Raw genomic sequence first — 23,938 nt, 5'->3', positions numbered from 1 at the left:
TCTCATTTGGCGCAACATTGAAGTGCCACGTTTCTCGCCGCGCCAGTGCTCTGGCATGGCTGGTGTATGTCAGGGTGCGGGGCCTGCTGCCCACTCAAGTTTTCTAGGAAAATGATGAAAAATATGGGGTGACGATGGACGTGAAACCGCTGCGGACGCGGTCTTCAAACTTGCTCTTGTCCTTTATTGCACGTGTTTGGACTTGGTCTTGTTAACTCGCAAGTACCTGATCTTGCCAGGTAAATGGAGAACCCGCTTGATGACTGATGTGTTTCAATAGCCACCAATAATGATATAACGTCCTGTGTTGCAAGTTCCCTAACTTCTAAGTTTGGTGCCCCACGCCTTCCATCGTACAGCGGCCGTTAACTGTTTCTTGTGTCTTTCATAGAGTTTGTGTTTGTGGAACCCTTGGACAGCAATCATGGCTAAGTGAAGACGAGCTGTGACTCCTGTGCTAATATTTCGTGACATGGACCCCAAACCGAGCTCTGCAGGCAAGTAGTTCGGCGGACTTTTCTTTCAGCTTGGGGGTTCTTTGTATTATTTACCTCGTCCTACAGTGAAATTAGTGGCCGTCGAAAATATCTGCAGTGCCGCATCCTATTTTGTTGGCTGTTTTATTGCGATAGCAATTATATGAAAACTTCAAGCGGATTTCTGCCGTCGGCGTCGCCATCGCCGCCGTGAGGTTCCGCATAAAGTCAAGGGCGATAAAATCGTCACCGCGCACCGTATGTGCGCGTGAAAGCGCGCGGGGGACGCCGGAGAGCGAACGCCACTTCTTCCGTCGCGCGAAAGCCGTGGGGGCATGGGAGGGAGGGAGGGGGCGGGCGACGCTGTGCGGCCGCACCAAATGCGTATCTTGCAATCGGGCGCAAGGGGAACTGTGGCTCAATCTCGCACGCGAAAGGAGGAAAGCAGGAAGGCAGCCCGGGAGGGAGGGGGAGGCAGCTTCTACTCTACCAACAAACCGCACTTGTACTTTGCGTATCTTGATAGCGATCTCCGCACGGCTCTGACTTTTGTATGCGCTGTGCTTTCGCCGGTCAGTCTGTTGAAGCGATAGACCGCACGAACATTCGCTCGCTGCGGCGGACGCACTCGTTCGCTCCAGCATTTTGACAGTGGTTGTCTGCGGTCATCGAGTGTCATCTATCCATGCTTGCTTGTGCGCGCTGACACCAGGCTTGTTATCTCAGTTAGTAAATGTGTCCAAGTTTATGCAGCCGATAAAACAACTATCCCTACTCCGTATAGCTCTCAACAAATTAGCTATCCCAATTGATGCTTCGCCTTGCGGGTGAAACTGCGACATTTTTTTTCTTAAAAAGGTAGTCGCTGACTTCTTGGCGCCTACATGACAGTAGTCGCCAACCATGTAGTAAGCGACTACATTGTCAAGAGAATTCGTGGTCTACTGTTCAGGGCCCATTTAATTTTTTTAAGTAACAGCTGCAGTGTTGCTTCTGGCGTAAATACAGCATTCTGAGCTGCTTGTCAACTGTAAAACCCAGGTGATGCTTCTGCACTATCGAACACAGCTTGTTCCTTTCACCGTCTTGGGCGTCTATTGCCATGTTCACAGCGATATTCACCCACGATGCGCGAAATCATGCTTGCTGGGACAACTACGCCCCGTGTACTTTTCGTAAAACCGCTGTTGTAGAAAGTGTGCTTAGGCTGTGCATCCTAGCTGGCGAGTCTAAAGTAAATCGTCCAAGTTCCGATTTATTCGTTTCTTGTAAACACGAGCCAAACGCTTTGAATGAAATGAGACGGACAACAGTATTTTGTAACATCTGCTGTTGTTCTTCCTTCTAATATAGAGCTTAATGAAACAGCCAATAAACGGAGTAGTTACAAAATCCGTCTTTTGAATGACTTTCCAGCAGTGTTACCCAAAAATTAACATTACTCAACAGTGACGTAAGAACCAGAGCAAGCTTTATCAAAAGCTGAATACGGCACATCCCTGCCGAATAAGGGATGCTCTGGTTAGATTGGGAAGTTCTAATGCATCCAAGCACTGCACGAAAAATTAACTTTACAAACATGCGGGATATACGTGCTAGGAGTTGGGTGAGACTTTTTCCTATATTGAAAATAAATTACGCAGACATTGTGTGTTCTAGTATATTTGGACATCCCAGAATGGTCGGTTGGTTTACGAAAAATGAAACATAATTGCAAAGTTTCTTGTTACAAGTTTTTCAAGTTACAAGTTACAAGTACCGCTTATGTATGATACTTTCGCTACTTTGTATGAAACTGCTAATTATTGCAATACATTTTTTTGTATTGGACCCATCACTAGCCGGTTTAGGCTATGGGACCAAATATCTTTTTTATATTATTGTGTAATAAAATTCCCCTTTGATTTGATTATCTTTATTGTTCTACAATAAATTACAAGCATCAGTTTTAACGTAATTAAGCATGCTGAGTTACTGGGACGAAATTCGGACAACGGGGATGAAGCTGAACCAAGAAAGTTGCATTTCTACAGTACGTCCTGAATTCATTTTGACAGTCTGTATAGCTTCGACGTTCTTCATATGTTTGCCGTATTTTGTTATCCCATACAAAAAGCTCGCAATGACGTCTGCCTGCATAACGAAATAGATCACATTGATATAGGAGAAATAAATAATCCTAAAAAACACCAACGTCAAACAGCTTACATAGCAATATACTCTAAATCCTTAAACTCAATCATTCATTGAACCATATTTATGGAGTTTTATTACAACAGCGTTTATTTGCTAAAGTTCCTCCTGCAAAGCGCCATAACAACAAAGCATAATTGTCATGATGTTAGAGTACCATGCCTACAAATGAAAAATGACAGTCACTCAGAATTACTGGTGTAAGTTTCCATGATTGTCTTGAAGAACTAAAGTTATATACGAGCGTACATTACATAACAATTCGCATTGTATACAGAACTTTGTAGAAAGGCAGTATAGAGCACATAAAAACCGCAGGGAAAAAAGATGCGGCTCCTAAGCGCGCTGGCAGTCAGTTTAGGGCCTGTACACGCTCGAGCCGCACATCGCCGCAAGCCGCACCGCCCTCGCGCGGTCCGCTTAAAATGGCCGCTCTGACGTCACGAGAGGCGGTCGTGAACTTTTTTCCAGCATGCAGCATGTATGCGGCGACCACACAAACATGGCGCTGGTTCAAAGCGAAGCGAAGCGCGAGGCCTAGGCGCCTAGGCTGCTGTGGCAGTTTGTTTTTCGTGTTTTTTTTGGGATCATTGCAAGAGTTATCGAGCACTCGCAGAGATAGTTGTCGAACGCAGCAATCCGCTGTACCCTGCCTGACCTCTTCAGTGCGTGCGATCGTCAACGGCAACAGACGGAAATGTGTTGTGTTTACGCGAAGTTCGGAAGCAATGAAACCGGCGATTTCGTGTGTGTTGGGCCGTATTTCGCTTGTGCAGTACCAGCAGTACAAACGCGAAGGCCATCACATGCACGCGCATTCTATGCATGACACATGCATTCAGTGTACCCTGCCTGACCTCTTCAGTGCGTACGATCGTCAACGGCAACAGACGGAAATGGGTCGTGTTTACGCGAAGTTCGGAAGCAATGAAACCGGCGATTTCGTGTGTGTTGGGCCGTATTTCGCTTGTGCAGTAATCACATGCACGCGCATTCTAAGCATGACAAATGCATTCAGTACGCTCCAGAACGAAAATAGTGCGGTCGCCCATATCGGCGTATGGTGTGCCTAGGTGTTGTGTGTGCGCGCTTCATCGCTTCGAAGCTCATACGTGTATGTGCATTGTGCAGTGCTGGTTTGTGTTTAAGAAGTGACCATATAACCTGTAGCCATTAGCTGTATTGTCGCGTCATCGCAGCCGTTCGTAATGTGCTGTTTGTGCTTTGGTTCATGTGAGCTGTTTTGGGGGCTGCGATGCGCCTTGGTGACCGCGAACACGTACAGAGCGTTTGAGTGCTGGGGTTCTTACTGTACGAGGTGAAGGGTACTGTTATGTATACGTGCAATGTGTCGCAGTGGTGCTAGGCGTATAAGTATTCGTTTTATGCGATATGCATATGCTCTGAAGTGAACCGTGCATACAGAACGGTTTGTACAGAACATTAGACCCAAAATTCAAGGATGCCAAAACCAAAATTCAGGGAGGCGGAAACAAACCGTACTTGTACACATACATTGAAAAATAATGAAACCTCCTTCTCCTTGGCCGAACTTTCTTGTAGCTAAGCAGCTGCTGAGTTGGGCACGCACTACAAGCTCTTTAGGGTGCTTTTTATGCATGTGCTCTGAATTAAACAGTGCAGAAGCACTGCTGGTCGTTTGTGCTCTTTGCATCTCAGTATGGGTTTTGTATCAAACCAGCTTTCCTTGCTTTGTACACGTGTTGTTTGTTTCCAGTGTTGTCACTGCACATTTTACTCTTCACGAAGAGGGGGGCTAGGGAACAGCTTAAAAGTTATATCACTGCTCCACATATTGCAATTATTAATTTTGTGCTAGGTGTCATGTGCTGTAATGTAAACAATGCAAATGTGCCACATGCTATTTTTTGCGGATGTGACGACACTGCAACGCAGCTTCTCTGCCACTGCCCAACCTTTCATGCTGAACGATGTGCTTTGCCAGTTATACTCCATCTCAGTAGTTCCTTGCAGCACTGGGGCAGCGGCAGGGCTCTTAGCCAATAGAAAGGCTGAATTCCCCTGAAGATGTGTTCATCCATGCTGCGTCAGCTGCTCAGCGTCTGCTTGCCATCCTTTTGATACATCAGCCACTGTTGGAGCAGTGATGCAACAAATGTTCCTACGTTGTAACTAAAGGCTGCATTTCCATGAATGCTACTGTTGGGCTTCGCTTCATCGACACGCTATCTGAGCAGTTCAATACAGCCTCCTGAGCCAGCTTTAGTAAAAGTGAACACCCTGATAAATGTTCACATGCACCGCGCCATCTGCTCAGCGTGTATTTGACGTTTGCTCACCGCTGTCATCACGTACCGTACTAGAGCAGAGTAGGAATTAATGATGCAGTGAACAATGACGCCTTCATAGCGTTCTGCATCGTCAATGCATCACCATTGCTACTGCTGTGGTGTCACCTGCTAAATAGAATCCGCACCACTTTTACTGCCTGTGTAGTCCTAGCAGTGTCAAAACAAACAGCTGATCTCAATAAGAACAACAAGAAATACCTAATGCTTTGTCCTCAGCATGAGATGAGACTACGCAGTGATGGATTTTACCATTTATTTATTGCTGTCAGGGCGTACAGCTAGTAAAAGGGCAAATTGAGATTGAAGCGGGTGGTCTGGGCTGCATGGGCGGTGCCATGTTGCTGCGTAATCATGGTTAGGCTGGCTACTGATGTTACCAGTGCTAACTGCCACAGTAATTCATCGTACAAGACAGGCATGCGAGAAGGGCCTAACATCTGTAAATCTTTCGTGAACGTCACCATGTAGCCTGAACCAAAGGACAACAAAGCTTGGCAACATGAGAGACGTAAGGCGTGGAATTGACGAGGGAACAATGTTTAGCTTCATGCACCTTCACAACGATCCATCTCCTTACATTAATTATCTGCCATCATGTCAACAGACTCATTGAAGTTCGACTTGTAAATGTAACATGGATGTGTTATGCTGTTGTCGTGATCTAAATAAAAAAAATGATGAAAGGGGCATTAGGTGTTTTGCAAAAAAAAAGAGAGAGAAGGAGGTGAACCCTCATTTCTTATATGGGAGTAGGCAAGAGAGAAAGGTCCTTTGCGTTGCTGTTTGGGCAAAGAAAGAATGCTTCGGTGCACGAAGAGCAGGTCACGTTCTTGTACTACAGATTCTTTGCTTTTATTTCGGCTGCTACTAGGCCGTTTTAAAGAATTCTTGTGGTAGAATATTCCTTGGAAGACACTTTACAACTTTTATAGTATAACTAAAATTTTCCACTGGGCCCTGGCGAATGGTCCTCTTAAATTTCTGAGGGGCCTATCAAGGGGTTGTACAAATTAGATGAGTTGTTTCTATGTAAACCTCACATTGACAAGCTTTGCAAAAATCTCGGCAAGGCTTGTTATATTCTGCTCAAGAGCCGAAATTGTTTTGATACAGAAACCCCTCGAGAAATTTATTTCAGCTTGTTCCACAGCCATCTGTGGTACTGTGTTGCATCTCTGGGCCATTCATACATTGAGCCATTTATAAAACTTCAAAAGAGGGCTGTCCATTTTATGACTTCCTCACAATACAATGCTAACACGACACCGCTCTTTCAACACGTACACATTTCACCGTTTACTTCATTACTAAATTTTTAAACTCTTGTAATGGTTAACAGTAGCATCGTTACTGACTACCCACTTTCTGCTACCAACTTTACCGAATCAGGACGCTGTACACGCAGTGCACTAAAACAAAATTTTCTGGTTCCAAAGGCTTGTAATATGTGTCGTAAACGGAGAATTTGAAGTGTTGGAGCAGTCGAGAGGAACGTTCAGCCCACGTAAGCTAGAAATGCAGCTAATTTTCAGAGATAATTAAAACTGCATTTTCGTGATCTTCTTTCGTAGGTTTATTAATACATTCACCGCTTCCTTTCTCTTTTTTCTGGTGCATTTTCCTTTACTTGTAGATGTTCAATGATACCGTTTGCATTTTGAAGATTCTTTGTATTGTATTCTCTACTTCTAATGTAAAGTGCATATTGTTGCCGAGTTTAAGTACATGTGTCTGTGCTAAATTAATTGCTTTGCTTCCTCTACATTTTTTATGGATTGCAACTGGCCTTGAGCTAGGGATCCCAATGTATTTGTTCACATTATGTTTTACTCTGTACTGTACTTAAGAAATAAAGTTTAATTCAAGGAAACATTTTTCTCACAGGGCCCCCTAGCCTGGAGCTGCAGCCTCCTTAGCCCATAGGTTAATCTGGCCCCAGTAGTAACTAGCATCACGAATGCAAGTTTTGGCTTGCCATCCCTTTTATCAGGTTAACATTGATTTGCACAGCAGAAATCCTAACATTCATTGCATGCAGAAAACAGCCTTAGATCAAAGGATGCAAGTTACTTGTGTCCTCAAGAATCTAAACCTTGTTTGGGGTTTTCTGGAATGAAAGCAGTTTAGGTACCTTAGTCTGAAACTCTATTTTGCTTGACTGCAGCATTTATCATGGATGCGAAGTGGGTGTTGTGACAGAAAGCCAGTGTGCACATACAAGAAAAAGTACTGCAATGCCGCTCAAAAGTTTTCTAGGTGTATTGTGCAAACCCACAATTAATGTATGGGAATGACATGACAGTGGTCATAACTTAAAGCAACGGTTCATTACAGATGGGGTACACATGTATGGTCACATAAACATAATGGTGCAAGCTTGACATATAAGTGATAGTCCTTTTTAAGATACAAGTGACATGGTGACATACCAGGAATCAATGCTTGTTATTTCTTTATTCCCAAAATTATCAGTTGTACAATACTTGTGCCCCGATACAATGACGTATCTCTGAATCACAGATGTCACATCCTATCTGCCCTGTGAAATACTTTGCTGCATGAAATGGAAATCTCATTGACATAATGAGTTATAGATTTTGCATTAGTTTTATGCTGTTTCTTACAGTCTTGTCTTTCATGAGTACTTGCATAATATGGAAAAGGATACCTTGACATTCGAAATGTTATCTATATATGACCACACAACTATTATTTTTTCCTAATCATAGGAGGCTCTCATGTCATTATATTAACTGAACTTATTTTAACAATGAATACGCGACAGGTACTTGCATGTGAACAAGTGTATGTAGCCTCCCAAAGGCAAGCACGTTGACGAAAGTATCTTTCAGTCATATTGGCAACAAAACTTTCCCATAGGCTTTTTTTCACGCGAAAGGTGACGACACATTTCTAGATCTAGCAGACTGATCTTTTAGGCCAGAAGTCTGTGCTGTTTTCCTTGCAACGAGTAGTTTTACATATGTCGACGACACGTAGGTCCTTCATTGGCTATTCTTTTTTTTTTCCTACAACTTTGATGTTTTCTTGGAAACAATATATTGCACGTTTGTGAAAGCTAGCCATTCAGAGGCCATTCTTTCTTGAAAAGCTTGTTTGCAGCCAGGCTCTAAAGTTGTTGATAGACTGTTTATGTCGATTTTTCTACGTAACAATTAGTAGTCTTGCATTTAAAACTTATCCTTTGTACCCAATATTTAGCTCTCTTTTTGCACTAGTTAAGGTGTGGTACCTAATTTTTTTATATGAAAATAAATATTGTTACTAGAGGTATGTGTGTTGTCGTATGACTATTGAATATTTGATAAAAAATATTTTATTCAATTCGTATTTGAAAACGTTTACATTCGCCCACCTTTACTTCTTGTCCAATGCACAAAGAGGCACGCAAGCCATAGTGGTGCTTAATGAAGTCTCTTTTTGCTGCATGTAATAGTGGCAAAAAGCAGCTTCTCACAGGGAACTTGATTGTGTTGTCTTGTGTATTGTTCTTCTGCCATATGTATTCTGAATTGATAATTGTATCACAGACAGATATCTAACCTCTCAATGGAACATACATTTATTTGATACACATGAACTCGCACCTTGTGCAGCTGGCTTTCAGTTACGCTGACTGTGGCCAGCCTCTATAGTGTATGTCTGCAATGTGGTATGAGGGTATGTGTGCAGTGCTACTGTTAAGCCAACTATTGTTCTCACAGCAGTGTATTGAGTAAGGTTATTGCATAATTATTATAAAAAAAAGACAGCATTAGCCCAGGTTTTAAGGGTGAGAAAATGCTTGGTGCACTTCACCAAGCATACAGACTGCATATAATGTGACTACATACCATGTGCTAGTTTGTATTTAGTTTGTATTTACAAAGGGTTTACAAAATGGGGAAGGTGGCAGTGAGACTCCTTGGGGAAGCAACACTTCAGTTGTACTGATGGTACGGCGTGACCATATAATTTCCTTAATGCTTGGTTAAAAATATGGTGGGTTACAACCTATGAAATGCCACACCAGCAAGGCTGAACATCCATCCTTACTTTTCAGTGGCTTAAATAAGCCACTGTGTTGTTGAGCCTGTGTTGTTGACATTCCGAAGGATCGCCTCGTGTGCCACGTTGTCAAATGCCTCCTTCAGGTCTAGCGCGAGAATGACCCGTGGTGTGTGGCAGGGATGACGATCTCCTTCTTCAATTGCATTAGCACGTCCTGGGTCTCAAGATGTCGTATAAAGCCAAACATGGGGTCTGGCATTTGCTGGGTTTCGTCCAGGTGTTGTTGGAGGCATTTGAGTACTATCCTTTTCATGATTATGCTTATGCATGATGTGAGGGATATCAGCCACAGGTTGTCAATGTGCGGGGACTTGCCCGGTTTGGGGATAAAGTGTACTTCAGCTGTTTTTCATTCTTGCGATAGCTTGCGTAATGTCCTAAAGTCATTGAAGGGGTCTAGAAGCGTCTCTAGGGTCTGATCTTCGAGGTTAGCTAAGAGTTTGTAAGTATTCTGGTCGGGCCCGGGGGCACTGCTTCGCCGGCTTTTTTCATCAATGGAACAACGACATAACACAGAATGAACAAACACAAGTGCTGTGTGACACTGTCATATTCCATCATGTAATCAATTGTACGCTCACTTTTAACTTGGCAGCTACTAAAAAAAACGTGAGTAAGTAAATCAACAAGCCGTAGTTGAATATTCACTCGCGTGCTCGGTGATGAAGAGAAGTGACTTGTCGATCTATACAGCTGTATTCCGCGATAATAGAACCATCTGTATAAGAGTGTGTTAATATACAGGGCGTTCATTTTAAACTTTTACGGAATTTTTAAAAATCGCCTGTGGCAGGTAGCTTAATTCTTATCGTTGAGCTGTGTTATTTGATGAGGTGGACATTAGTAGCACAAAAAATCGAAACACATATTCAAGTAACAAAAATTGACTAAGGAACTTCTTAGTTAATTACTTTACGACATATTGCAATTTACGAATTATAGCCGGTGAGTTTGCAAGACGCATCCACTTGAAATGAATTTCCAGGATGACGCCAGCTTTGAGATATTATTTTCCAAAGTGTGGGACGAAATACATGGGCGTTCCAGTTGCTTTCGTGCTTCAATGTATAAAACAGCATTTTGGTAAAAAAGTAAGTGGAACAACAGTGCATTTTAAGGGCGAATTTAATGGCACATATCTCCAAACTGGCGTCATTCTGGAAATTCATCCCAAGTAGATACGCCTGTTAAGCTCACCGGCTCCAATTCGTAAATCACAATATGTGCCGTAAAGTAATTAACTAAGAAGTTGATTAGTCATTTTTTTAATTAGTTCGATATGGGATTTCTCGTGTTACTAATGTCCGCCTCATCGAATAACCCAGCTCAACGATAAGAATGATGTTACCAGCCACAGAGGATATCTAAAAAAAAATTTAAAACTTATAAATGAACACCCTATATAACGCTGCGGCGCTTCAGCGTGCTACCACAGAACACGTGCTACGCTGTTGCTGCGACAAATCCCTTGTTCATTGGCTTAAAAACGCACGCGCGGTCTTGCAAGCTTTCGCTAGCACATATACAAAAAATGCGCCGTCACGCCGCACACAACAACCGAGTACACAGCGATGTATGTTGTTACAACAGTATGCGGTAGCAATGATTAAAAAAAAAAAAAAGGAAAACGAAAAAAAAAGAAAAAAGGCGCAGGTAAGATCACTGCATAGTGTTCGAGAGGTGGCTCAGCGCGCCAACGCAACACATGCAGTCAACAGAGTACGACAGTGCAAGAGTTTTGCGTTTTCGCCGTGACGCGGAAGCTTGAACCCACGCCGACAAAAATATGCCAGTGTCGTCTGCTGTTGACGATAGTTGCCGACTTAGAACATCTTTGCCCCGCCTCTCGTTTGCCAGCTCTTAACATACGTCGCGTCCCCAAATCGTAGTGCGGATGCCGGCACATGCGAACCGCTCGAGCTCACTAATCATAAAATTACCTAATAAGAAAACAAACGTAATAACAAAATCCTGGCTCGGGCCAAATTGCTGGTCGCCAGCACACACAAACGCTGCGACCGCGCTGTTGCATGTTGCCAGTCGCTGGTTATCTGTTTTGCCAGCCAGAGGCCGTATGCGTACGGCACCGCTCGCGCCGGTCCCAGCGTGAATCGAATTTTGTGCCCGGTTGCTCCAACCGCCCGCTACCACTGAACCGCCAGCATGCGGTGCGGCTTGCGGCGATGTGCGGCTTGAGCGTGTACAGGCCCTTAAGCTTTCATTGCGGTCGGCAAGAATACTGATGATGATAACTCAGTTTTTTTTTTGTCGCACTGGCCAGGGATGACCAAAGAGCTTCAGTGGGAAAAACACTGTTGCTAATGGCGATAATCTTCAGTTAGAGACCACATGACCCAGACGGACATGTCCACTGGGACCGCTTCACTCAATAGTAACTTGTTGCGCTCGATAATGCGTATGACAAGCATAACGACGAAGACATGAAGACGGAAAGGCTGCGATGGTATAATAGTGACTATAAATGATGACGCAACCTCAACGACGAACTGACATTGGCGGCATGACGACCACGGGATGACGACACTGAAGCGGCAACGATTGCAGGAGGTGATGGTTTGACGGCGATGTCCAGACAACGGCAGCTTAACGGTAATATGATGCTGATGCTAGAATGATGTCGATGGCATGTGGAATAACGACGATGGCGTGACGACAAAGGTATGATGAGAATGGGATGATGACAGCGGAATTATAATAAAAAATTACGACAATGAAATAACCACGATTGCACGATGGCGATCCTGTCATGATTACAGCAATGAAATGACGATGACCAAATGATCACGACTAATTGATGACGACAGAATGACGATCACAGTGTGCCGACGATGCCTCAAAGATCGCCGGGTGATGACGACGAAACGCAAACACAGTGACAGCGACAGAGTGAAAACAGCGGAAGGATGACGATGACATGACAACGAAAGAATTATCACGATGGCATGATAGCGACAAAATGACGACGACGACGAAATCACGCCAATGGCATGACAGCGATGGCGTGTTGGCGTTGCAGCTAACACCGGCTCTCACATGCATAACTTGCCGGCGTGACTCGTTATTCTTGCCATTATGTCCGCTGCAGGACAATCTGGCCACATTAATTCGCGCTGTATCCAGCGTTTATGTGCACTACGTACGGCGCGATGAAGCGTCTATTTCCTGGCGCAAAAAAAAAATTGAGCTGAAACGAAAACCTTTACAGATGGTTTCTAAGGCAAGGAGCAATAGTAGACCCTACTTAAACCACTATTTAATAGCGATCGCAATTATATGGACATACAGGCGCATTTCTGCCGTCGCCGTCGTCATCCCGGTGGCCCTGAGGTTGCGTATAAAGGCCAAGGTCGATAAAATCATCGCCGCCCACCGTATGCTGTAGGTGCGAGTGAAAACGTGCTAGGGTGAGCCGGCGATCGTGGCTCATTCTGGCGCCCGCAAGGGAGGGAACAGAAGCGCCCCGCCTTCCAGTTGCGCGCAACGTCGCGTAGGGCGGGGGAAGGGGGGGAGGGGTTCTACTCCAAGCGGTCTGAGCGGCCGCTGTATCTTGAAGGCCATCTGCGGCGGGGAAAGAGTCCGCTTTGCGCTGCGCTTTCGCGGCTAAGTTCTCGTTGATGCGAGCGGCGGCACGAAAGTCAATTCGCTCGCTCCTGCTCACTTACTGCTTACCCACTCCAGCGTTTTGGCAGCGAGTTCTCTCGGTCATCGAGTGAGATGTCTTCACGTTTGCTTGTGCGAACGTGCGACCATGCCTGTTTATTTAGCTAATATGGTATGTTTACATGTTTGTACGTCCGATAAACCTCCTATTCTTCATATAGCTGTCCACTAATTTGGTCTCGCAATCGATGCTTCGTCTTTCCGGGGAAACTGTGCCTTTTTTATTAGGCCCAAAATGATTACGATGCTGCATGTTTGCAACAGTGGGCAGTGAATATTTATATAGAAAACCTATGGGGAGCAAGAACTTTATAACACTTCCTAAAAAATATTGTGTACATTGCGCACAATCTGAGGCATTTTTCAGGCAGCTGGTGATGCAGCATTGTTTGGGGTTACCCAAAGCGTTACCAGGCTGAAGAATGTGTTCGCGTAAATCTCGGATTTTTGGGTGTGATGCGAGTACAGTAAAGTAGAATTAACGCGAGGCTGCGTGTGCCTGAGAACACCAAGAAGACGATGATAGTAGCGACTATTGCTCCATTTCTATGAACGACCAAATTCACGTAAACGAATAGCATGGAGGTGCGAGATGGGTAAGTAACGCCAAAATTAAATACTCACAGACGACAGTGCGTGGTATCACTTGGAGGACATGTACCGGTCACTTGACACCGAAACTTTTAGCACAACTTGAAGCCCGGGCCTTCTATCGACATTCGGACGAGGCGCGCGGTGCAGTCCGCGCCTTCGCCAAGTCATGATGACGTTGCCATAGTGGAATTCGATGCACCATTGTCATACGTGCACCAGCAAAGCGCCGGTTGCAATGTTTGCTTAGGCAGCCTACTAACGACGAGAAGGGCTGTGGAAGTCCGGTACGAGCTTGCGGAGGAACGAGCCGGCGGCGCGTTGCTGTGTGGTGTTCAAAAATCAATGCTCGCGGGAAACTTGCTTTGCGACAGTTTTTTGAACGGGTGCAACCACCACCCGGTGTTCTGCTGCTCAACTGACGGGATGTTCTTACGCGTGCGACCTGGCTCGAGCTCTGGTGGCACCCAGATCACAGGCGAGAGTCGAATTACGAAGCTGAAATGACGATGTGATGACCATCACGGCATTTCGAACACGAGGTTATATCCATAGGCCAAAGTTAGTAGACACCTTGGTCCATTAGGTCGGCATAAATTTTTGTCAAGATAATAACAACATGCCGTCTATGCATGTATGCCTCCATGAAGTGCTGTCATTGATTTCATTAAATAAGATGCGCTTTCATGTCCTGCCAACCTGTCATGTTCCACATGACATTGCATGCTATAGATGTCATTCATGTCATGAGACGCATAGCATTCATGTCATGACATGCATAACATTCACGTCACTACCTTTGTTATGTCATCCATGTCATTCATATCCTGATGTACTCGTATATCGACCTAAATAAACGACCATGACGGCATAATTTATTTCATACTATTTGTTATGACATGCATGTCATGACAAAAATTTCATGGCAATGATATCATGACATGTATGCCTGCATGTCATGCCTCCCCCGCCATGTCTATTCTGACCCATACCCACTTGAAGAAACGACCACGACCGCATCAACGACGTAGGTGTCTATATTAATAGACAGATAGATAGCTAGATACACTCAAAGCGTCCTAAATTGGCTATTGGCCACCGAAGAAGAAGAGGAAGTGGTTTATTGATTGGAAAATGTAGAGAGGTCGGCCGGAAAATGGAGCATCTGGCCTGGCACTCTACGTAAGGGAAGGGGAAGAGGGGAAGAAAGAGGGTCACAATGATGTCTGGTTCGGCTGTGTGGTGTTAAAGGACCGGAATTTCCAGTGGTGCGAATTTCTTAAGTTTTTCAAATGACAACAGATAAGATCGCATGAGTAAACCATATCTGTGCAAGCCTGAGTGAACTGACATTCGAGCAGTGTCGATCGACTCATTGGTCATGACAGCAGCCCAGCTGCTGCCGGTGAAATACTTGCAATTGGGGGCTTAGTGCGCTTTTTTGAGGTTATGCATTTTGTTCGCTCTTCACTTTGTCAGCATGCAGAGCCAAGGTTAAATAAAAAAAGTCACAGGCCTGTGCGGCACACGCAGCACAGTCACTGCGTAATCTAATGGAGCGGCTTAAGAGTAGCAATTTCGGCACCACGCACAACAGGGTCTTCGCGGCAATTCGCCTCGTTTTGACGAGAGCGATCTCAACCAACCGCCCGGCGTCAACGGCGAGCTGTGGTTTGTAATGCTCGCTGCACAGCAGTCTGCTGAGCCTGATGATGCTTGGTTTTAGCCGCGCACGGAGCTCTACGATTCGCTTTTCCAGCAGGGGTTCGTATCTTGCGAGGAGACGCCATAACATGTACCGAAGAGGTACCTAGAATACCTGGCGCACATCTCACATCGGGATCGCGTTTATTGCGCGCCTCGTCTGAATCGCATCTTGTCGTCCGCGCGTGTGCACGCGGCTTTTGCAGGCGCCTTAACTAGATAGCGCCACCATACTGGCAGAGGCTCGGGTCGTCTGCGCCTGCGCGCCTACCTAGGGCGTGTTTATAGGGCCTTTTTCTGATCCGATGGCAAGCGCTTGCGTGGCTCAGTGGTGAAGTATCTGAGTCCCATGCAGCGGGCCTGGGTTCGATCCCGGCGGCGACTGGGTACTTTCTTTTCGTATTTCGGGCGATAGCGGTTACGCGGTGGCGGCGGACAACGCGAACCGAAACGGCTTTTAGAATTAGCCCATAACAGCTTACGATGTAAGAAAAGCAAGACACAGCCATGGTGCTTCTTAATTTTCGCATTAGGTTGGATCTTCTGGAATCTACGTTCGGATATGTGCAAGCTCCCGTTGGGAATGAAAATTGCTTCTGCCGATAGACACTTTGGCACTGCGTGGAGGTCAATCTTTTTCCAATACGACATGTGCGAATAAAATGAAAACGTTCGAGTTTTACCTGTCTTGAGTTTTGCCTGGCTAAGAAATCGGCCAGCTTTAGTGGATCCACTTCACAGCATACGAACCATACTAACAAATGATGGTCCCACGAAGTAATTTTGTTTATGCTAGCCCCCATTGAACCTGAAGATTATTTCAACAGTAGCCCTAAACTTAACCACACGTCAGGAATTTCAAATCGATTATTTCCCGAAATGACGAAATGTAACATTTTAACAGCGAATATTGGTAGTTAACGATGGCTTGCTATTTGTCATTGTAATTGATTGGCGCTGGTCTGTATGCGCGATGCCCCAGTGATTTAAAAAAAATAGAAGCTTGCAAGGTAAAGGCGGCAGAAAGAAAGCTCTTCGTAAACACACCACACATGAGCGGATTTTGCTCCGCGACTTGGCCAATGTGGCCGCGTGGCCAGTGGATCTGCAAAAGACCACGAACAAAGCCCGCTTGCTTGCAAAGTGGGAAGGGAGGGCTTCAGCGGCAACCCACCTCCTCCAGGCGGCGCGCCCTCTCCCTCTACCTTCTGACCTCATCAGTGACGTCATGGAGGAATTGTTTTGCTTGTGAATTATTTCCAGTAGGATGTCCGGCAACCACCAGTGCTGGAAGCGGCGCTGCCCCCGCGTACCGGCAGGCGACCGAGTGTCCCAAGGGAAGTATAGGGAGTTTACGTCCCCTGCACTGGATTGCCTTTGAATTATCAGGTATGATTCACGGGCCTTTTAACACAAGCGCATCGAGCACCTTGGGCGAAATTGCTGAACAGCGACAATTCGCTGGTAGCGTAACAGGCAAGTAGAAACCATGAACCCGTATCAATACTGTTACGGTGTAGTGAACGGCACAGTGTCAAACCTGCGAGCTACCTCTTTATTGGGTGAACTTGTGCCTTGGAAAAAAAGAGGCACTGAAGCGCAACGATAGTGGCGAGCAAACCTGCGGCTCAGCCACGCCGGTTTTTATAGACGATTTTATATTCGATTCATGGGCGCCGCCATCTTGGGCTGTTACACAAACAATTTCTTAGTTTTATGAGAAGTTAAGTCACGTAATATAGTCAACGCATTTATACAACTATTTTGATTCTTGCGAATCGACTGTAGTACCGTAAACTTCGTTGTTAAAATCAGAAAACAAAATCGTTATCAGCCCAATATGGCGGCACGTAAACGCTACCATAAAATGGTGTATACATCATTCGTTGAAAGTACCAGCGTAATCGCTAGTGCCCGCGTGCCTACCAGAAGTGCTACAGAATTCGTGTGGCGCTTACAATATGGTTTCACGAAGTTCGCCGAGAAAATACACAACAGATAGAATCAACGATAACATTCGAGTGAGTTTCCAATAATGCCGGTGCGTCTTGCGCTGAGCGATCACAATGAGTTGTTGGCGGGTGAAATTGAGTCACCGGAAAAAAAAAATAAGTGCACGTGTCAAAGCCCCCATTTAAATAAGCATAGTCCCGATGCTACAAATAGGCGCAAAAATAAAGGACACGTAGCAAAGATAAAATATAAAAGAAACAAAATCCCAGAGTTAGTTAGCACTGTTAGAAGGGCGCAAGGCGCCCAACCTGAACTATTGCAGGCCGTGAGCACCGCCGCTGCGATTACGAAATGCCGTCAAGCGCGTCCAATGCGCCAATACGTGGTGTGATCTTTTAGGGTCCGAAATAGCGGCGTAAAAGCTTCTCACGAAGTCTTCGTCAGCGTATCGGGGTGGAAACCGAACACGGTCGCCGGGCTGGTATTACACGTAGCGTCGTCGAATATTGTAGTGCCAGCTGTCGGTCCTGTGCTGGTTCTTGATGCGCAGGCGGGCGATCTGCCGGGCTTCTTCGGGGCGCTGGAGATTGGCAGTGACGTCGAGATTTTCTTCGTCGGTGATGTGTGGCATTATGGCGTCGAGAGTCCTCGTCGGGTTCTGTGCGTATAAATCAGCTTGAACGGCGTGATCTGCGTTGTTTCTTGCACAGTCGTGCTGAAGCAAAGGTTACGTACGTCAGGTCGGCATCCTAAATGTTGTGCTCGACGTCGAAGTGCACTGCAAGCATGTCGGTGAGAGTCTTGGAGCGGTATAACGTAAAGTTATTCCAAACTGTGTTTATTCCAATCTCCTGATGTCGAATTTACGTTACCGCCGACGCAAGCATCGGGCGGTGATCCGGAGCGTTGTTTGAACAACCCAATCAAACAATCTCCTCGATTATAGGAGGTCACCTTTGTTTGCTTTCAAAACGAATAACATTGTCTACACTCAGCGTTTTTAAATGCGAAGCATTTCATGGCGAACATTTGCTACTTTGACCGTATCTATTTATCTAGCCGCCTATGACTTTGTGCTCTCATGGTCGTTTCGTTAACTTGGTATGTACCAAAATACGCATACTATGACAAGAGTATATGACGAACATAAATGATATGTCATGACATGAATATCATGACATGCGTGTCATGCAGGTCATGACAATGACCCAGCGAAAAAGTTTAACACTCAAAAACCACTCCAATAGGTTCGGACGTGGGTACAAAGTGAAGGAAACACTACAGGATGCTGGTAGAAGTAATAGCCATGAGCATCACTCAGCGAAAATGACAATGACACAGCGAAAAAAGATTAACACCCCAAAACCACAGGAATGGGTTCGGACGTGCGCCCTAAGTGAAGGGAAAACTAAAGGACAATGGTAGAAATCATAGTCATGAGCATGACTCAGCAAAAATGACAATGACTCAGCGGAAAAATATTAACACTCAAACGCCACTGAAATGGGTTCGGACGTGGGTACTAAGTAAAGGAAGCACTACAGGAGGCTGGTAGAAGTCATAGTCATGAGTATGACTCAGCATAAATGACAATGACTCAGCGAAAAAGATTAACACTCAAAAACCACTGAAATGGGTTCGGGCGTGGGTACTAAGTGATGGAAACACTAAAGGTTGATGGTCGAAATCATAGTCATGTGCATGACTAAGGCTTTCGCCTTAAGGTCTCTTAAGTGTAGCTAAAGGGACTCTTGAGGACTCATGACATGAATGTCATGACATGCGTGTAATGTAGGTCTTGAAAGAGCCGCCTACGTCTTCGTGCTCTCATGGTTGTTTCGTTCACTTGGTAGGCCCTCTGCTTCGCATAACATTGATTCCAATAGGGCGTGGCATCTGCCGGCTTTCGATGGGGCCGGCCAGCGCAGTGAAAATAGACAAAATAGATAACCGCATTAGGAGGGTGGTGGTGCCGGCTTCTGAGATTCGTCCGCTTCGCCTTACTTAGCTTGCGGTGGCTGGTCGAAAATCGCGGCGGCGGGCAACGAAAGGATAAGAATGCCGCTATAACGGATCCTCAACAAGGAAGAGTTGGCAGAGAGATGTCGTATACGTGCGGAAAGGTCTCGATAACGTTTTACTGCCACGCAAAAAGGTGCATCATGCGCGAATAAATACATGCTCACCGGCAGGTGCGAGTAGCGAGGGCCTGAACGATCGGCGGCCAACCATCTTCTATTCCTTTCGGAACGGGGCAGTCTCTGGCAATTCAGAAAAATTTTCAGTTTTGTTCGGCATATAATGCATTTTTTTCGCGTACACGTCACTTTGACGCGGTGAGATTTCGCGGTTTTGTGAGGTTGTGTGACCGACAGGCGAAGTGGATGTAGCTCAAAAACATTGGACCAATAGCAGGGGGCTAATGGTGAAAAGGCATCGAGTAAGGAATAAATAATTTTCTTCTGGGCGGTTTATACATGCATAATCAGTGTGTACACGTTATAGCAGACGGGGAGCGATCGCGGTTTTCGTGACGTCGGGTGACAGACAGGTGAAGTTGGGAGTGGCCCGAAGATGTTTTGACCAATCATGGTGGGCTAATTGCAGAATTTGAATAGAGAAGTTTGGAGTAGCTTTAAGTTATAGCGCCCTTGTTCAGCCATTCCGTAAGACCATTCGTCTATGGGAGGTAGGCGGTTGTTCTCCTTGGGCTTGTCTGGTTCTATTCCTGCATAGACTAAGTGGCGACGTCAGCGTTCACGTGTGACCAGTAATATTTTTTCATATACACACACTTTTACCCTGACTTGGCAGACCCACACTGCTCATTATGTGAGTCCATAGCCTCCTAAATCATATTCTCTGGGACTGCAGAGAAGATCCCCCCCCCCCCTATACTCCAGATCTCCTTGTCGCTCCCTCACCTGAAGCGCGGGAAGCGATACTTATGAAGCCGAACCTGGAGGTTCAACTTCGGGCCATCAAAAGAGTCGAGGAGGTGGCTGTAAGACATCACCTGGTAGCCACCCCTCACTACGCCAAATTAACAAAATAAAGTTGTTTCCTCCTCCTCCTGAAATCTTGCGAGCGTGCGGGAGAACCCGAGGGTGAACCCAATCCACTAGGTGGACTCTTACAGAACACCCTCCCACGAAAGACTCCAGACTTGCTGATGACATGGCACAGGAACAGAACGATTTCGTAAGAGAAGTGGCATTTCTTCAGTTTCAGGGTCACTCCAGATGACTTGGTGGCCTCTATTACTGTCGCAAGGCGCATAAGGTGATCGTCGAAGTGTGAGGGAAAAAACGACGCCGTCATCAAGGTAGACTAAACAGGTTGGTCATTTCAAGCCACACAGTAGTGTGTTCTATCGCGTTAGAAAGTTGCGGGTGGCGAGCAAAGGCGAAAATGCCTGGGTTTGAATTCATAGAGGCCGTCCGGCGTGATAAAGGCACTGTTCCCTCTATATCTCTCGTCGACTTCGATTGGCCAGTAGCCCGTCTTGAGGCCCATCGACCAAGAATGCTATGTTTGGCAGAGTCGGTACAGTGCATCGTCTATGTGTAGGAGTGGGAATACGTCCTTCTTAGTAGCTTTTTTCAGGCGACGATAATCGACGCAAAACCGCAAAGTGCCATCCTTGTTCACTAAGACCACAAGAGACGCATAAGGGTTATTCGACAGCTGAATGATTTCGTCGTGGAGCATTTTGTCGACTTGTTACTTTATGGTCTCTCGCTGTCTAGTCAAAACTCGGTACTGGCTTTGGCGGAATGGTCGAGCGGATACTTCTGTTATTATGTGATACTTATGAACTGGTGTTTGTTGTTGAACGCTTGTCCTCGGAGGAGACCCTTGAGCTGTTCTCGCTTGTGGCTGGGAAGGCTTAGATTATCCTTGAGAAAAAGTGGGGCAGCTTGCACTAATGGTGCAAGGCTGGAGTAAACAGCGTAGCTGGTGGTCGACCTAGCTTCTTCCAGGTTTTACTAGGTTTGGCTATTTTTTGCTTGGAAATGCTAAGCGGCTGCTAAGCACGGTATTCCGAATCGCCTCGCCGCCGATGCGCAGATTCTCGCTTGGCCCCACGGCGCGCTTCAAGATGAGTGGCTTCTGCTTCGAGTGTCCAGATTTTATTTGGTCGTCCCATGGCTCCATGTACTCACCACAGAGTCAACGAGAGTTGTGCCGCCGTCGCGGCGGCTGGGACCTTTATCTCCCCGGTGACGCCATGGCTAAGCTGCGCCTCCACACTTGTGGGGGCGTGGCTAGTCGAAACCTGCCGAGCTGCTGCCTCGTTGGTGCTGCTACAATTTCTTTCTCTCTCTCATTTTCTCTGCCACTTTCCCGAGCATTGCGCGCCGTGCGCATGCTCTCCTTCCCTCTCCTTAACGTCCTATGTCAAGGCAACATGTGCACGGCACGGCGAGGAGGCGAGGCACACGCCGCTCTGCGAGGTGGATGCTAGGCAACGCAGTGACGTCATGGTCGGGAAGATTTTGCAACAGGGGGCACTTTTTACGGTTAGCTAGAACAGCTTCGCTGTTAAAAGTGGCTTAGGAACGTGCACCCATTTATAGCTTACGTGGAATCCGAGAGAACAACGGCATCGCTGACTGCTGTAACTTGCTCCATGTCAGTGATGTTCGAGCCCTTGTTGAGGTGTTTATATTCCTGGCTGAATTTCGTCACCATTATTTGTGCTTTTCCCCGGGGTAGCTTGACGATAGTCTTAGTAACACCGATTTCACGATCGAGCAGCTGCTGTTGGTCGTTCTCGAGGATGACTGCGATGTCTCCGGCTGTTTCTGCGGCGACGGAAGTCATGATGCGGGCACGAGGAGGCATACTACCTTGACCTTAAAGTACACGATGACTGAGTGCCCTCTCTGGTGGTATCGCTTGATCTGTGGACAGTTATCGACATGAGATTTAAGCCGATGACCGCGTCGTGTTGGCTCAATAAGTGCACGCCCAGAAACGTCCCTTGAGATTTGTTGAAGTATAACGAAGGTCACAGGGTTCCCGTCGGCGTTTTCAGGTGTGCTCCAGCTGTCCGGATTTGAGGGCCTTTCCAAGCAATCCATCAGGAACCAAACTTTCTTTTGTCCAGACATGTATGGGTTGGTCTGGCGGAATATGCGAATTGTCCCCTTCGTGAAGATCGCGATGTCTTCGTTCGGTTGTTGTGCTTGGGTTTACAAGAAAACTTTGGAATTTTCTTTGCGCACGACACTCGTGAAGGTGTTCAACAAGTTCTCACGAAATCAGTCCCATTTCGCTAGGATGGTCTCATTGTTCTCGAACCAGATATGGCGCAGCTAGCGTCATGCAAATAAAAAAAAAAAGTGGTCGCAGTTTCACCTGAAAGGCGAAGCATCAATTGCGATAGCAAATTTGTTGAGAGCTATACGGAGTAAATGATAGTAGCTTTATCAGCTGTATAAACGTGGACATGCAGCACCGGCAACACCCAGAACTAATGTCGACGCCGTCGGCGTTTTGCCCGCGTTCGCACAAAATGCGTGCGGTGTTGCTGACTGGTGCCGTAGCCTCTGATATAAATAGGCACTTGGTGCCGCAGCTAAACGTAACCTCCCTTCCCTCCCCCCCCCCTCCCCCACCGCCTTTAGCGCGTCGGAAGAAGGCGCGTTTGCTCTACATATATGGTGATTGTAAAGGAGGAAAGAGACGCCTACTTCTGCAGCCCTTAAGGAAGCACGGCGCAGAACACGCGTTTGTTTTCCGCCGTGGGTTCACTCCCCGTGAAAGAGCGCGTCCCTCGCGCCCTTTCACTCGCACATAGAGCGTTCGGCGGCGCGCGGCGACGATTTCATCTCCATTGACGTCATACGGAACCTCACGGCAACGGCGACGGCGACGCCGACGGCAGAAATCTGCTTTGGAGTGTCCATATAATTGCTATCGCAATAATAGAGATGGCACAAATTGTAGTCGACACTTAAGTTATTGAACGTCGCGGTCTTGTCGTACGTCTCCAGAAAGGTTTCAGGGTCTTCAAATGATGATTGAAGGAAAGCCGATGGCTCCGTGGGCAGTCGAAATACGACCACTGCTGACGATGCTGAGCCCGTCATCATAGCTCCCGACTTAGTGTTGGTCTTCCTGGTCGTCACGGCTAGAAGTCCGAACTCCGGAGGGCAGGGTTTCTAGCCTGAGGCTAACTCGAAGGTCCGGGGCGACGTCGGTGCTGTCTTGGGTGTTCAGGCATGGATGATGGCTTTGCGGGGTCGTCCGGTACATGAACGCAAAGGGTGCTCCACCTCATGTCACTTTGTAGTGTCGGTGAATAACAACAGTGTCAAAACTGTGAGTTACAAATTTATCTCTCTGTTGGGGAACTTGTGCCCCGGAAAACAAGCAACACTCAAGCACAACGATGGCGGTGAGCAAAGTAGGAGATCATCTAAGATGTGATCTGCGGTTCAACCGCGTCGGCTTTTATACCTCACTCGTCGAAAGTACCAGCGTAATCGCTGGTGCCCTTGTGCTTTCCAGAAAACACACCACATTTCGCGTCGTACATACAACCTGGTTGCACGAGGTTGTGCGAGAACATACACAACAGATAGAATCAACGATAACATTCGAATGAAGGAAGGAAGGAAAGAGGAATAGATGGAGAGACAGGGAGGTTAGCCAGTTCTCAGACCGGCTGGCTACCCTGCACTGGGGAAAGGTGGTAAGGGGGATAAAAGATAATAGAAAGGATATGTAAAAAAAGGAGGCACAAAGAAGTGCACAAAGAAATAGAGAATGCGGCACTGCTTAAAGTCTGTCTCTGAGAACAGTTCTCCGCAAGAAGAGCACCCAAATATTGGAGGACGCTTAGGCTTCGCCTTTAACAGTAGAACGCGATAGTGTTATCGGGACCCGTTCGCATCGCATCGTTCGCATACGGCAAGTAGGCTTCAT

At 46.4% G+C, this 23,938-nt stretch overlaps 1 long non-coding RNA gene across 3 annotated transcripts in view; it reads right to left on the bottom strand.

The window, feature by feature from the left end:
- Positions 1-2,423: 2,423 nt before the first annotated feature.
- LOC125946043 (uncharacterized) overlaps positions 2,424-23,938 on the bottom strand; it is a 78,462-nt gene continuing 56,947 nt past the window's right edge. For all 3 annotated transcript variants that reach the window (XR_007467343.1, XR_007467342.1, XR_007467341.1), the window contains exon 3: positions 2,424-2,609. This is a non-coding gene — a long non-coding RNA (uncharacterized LOC125946043). The remainder of the gene's footprint in view (positions 2,610-23,938) is intronic.

The sequence above is a fragment of the Dermacentor silvarum genome, chromosome 5, assembly GCF_013339745.2.
Source record: "Dermacentor silvarum isolate Dsil-2018 chromosome 5, BIME_Dsil_1.4, whole genome shotgun sequence".
Classification (NCBI taxonomy): Eukaryota; Metazoa; Arthropoda; class Arachnida; order Ixodida; family Ixodidae; genus Dermacentor; species Dermacentor silvarum.
This window is presented reverse-complemented; position numbering and strand designations above follow the sequence as displayed.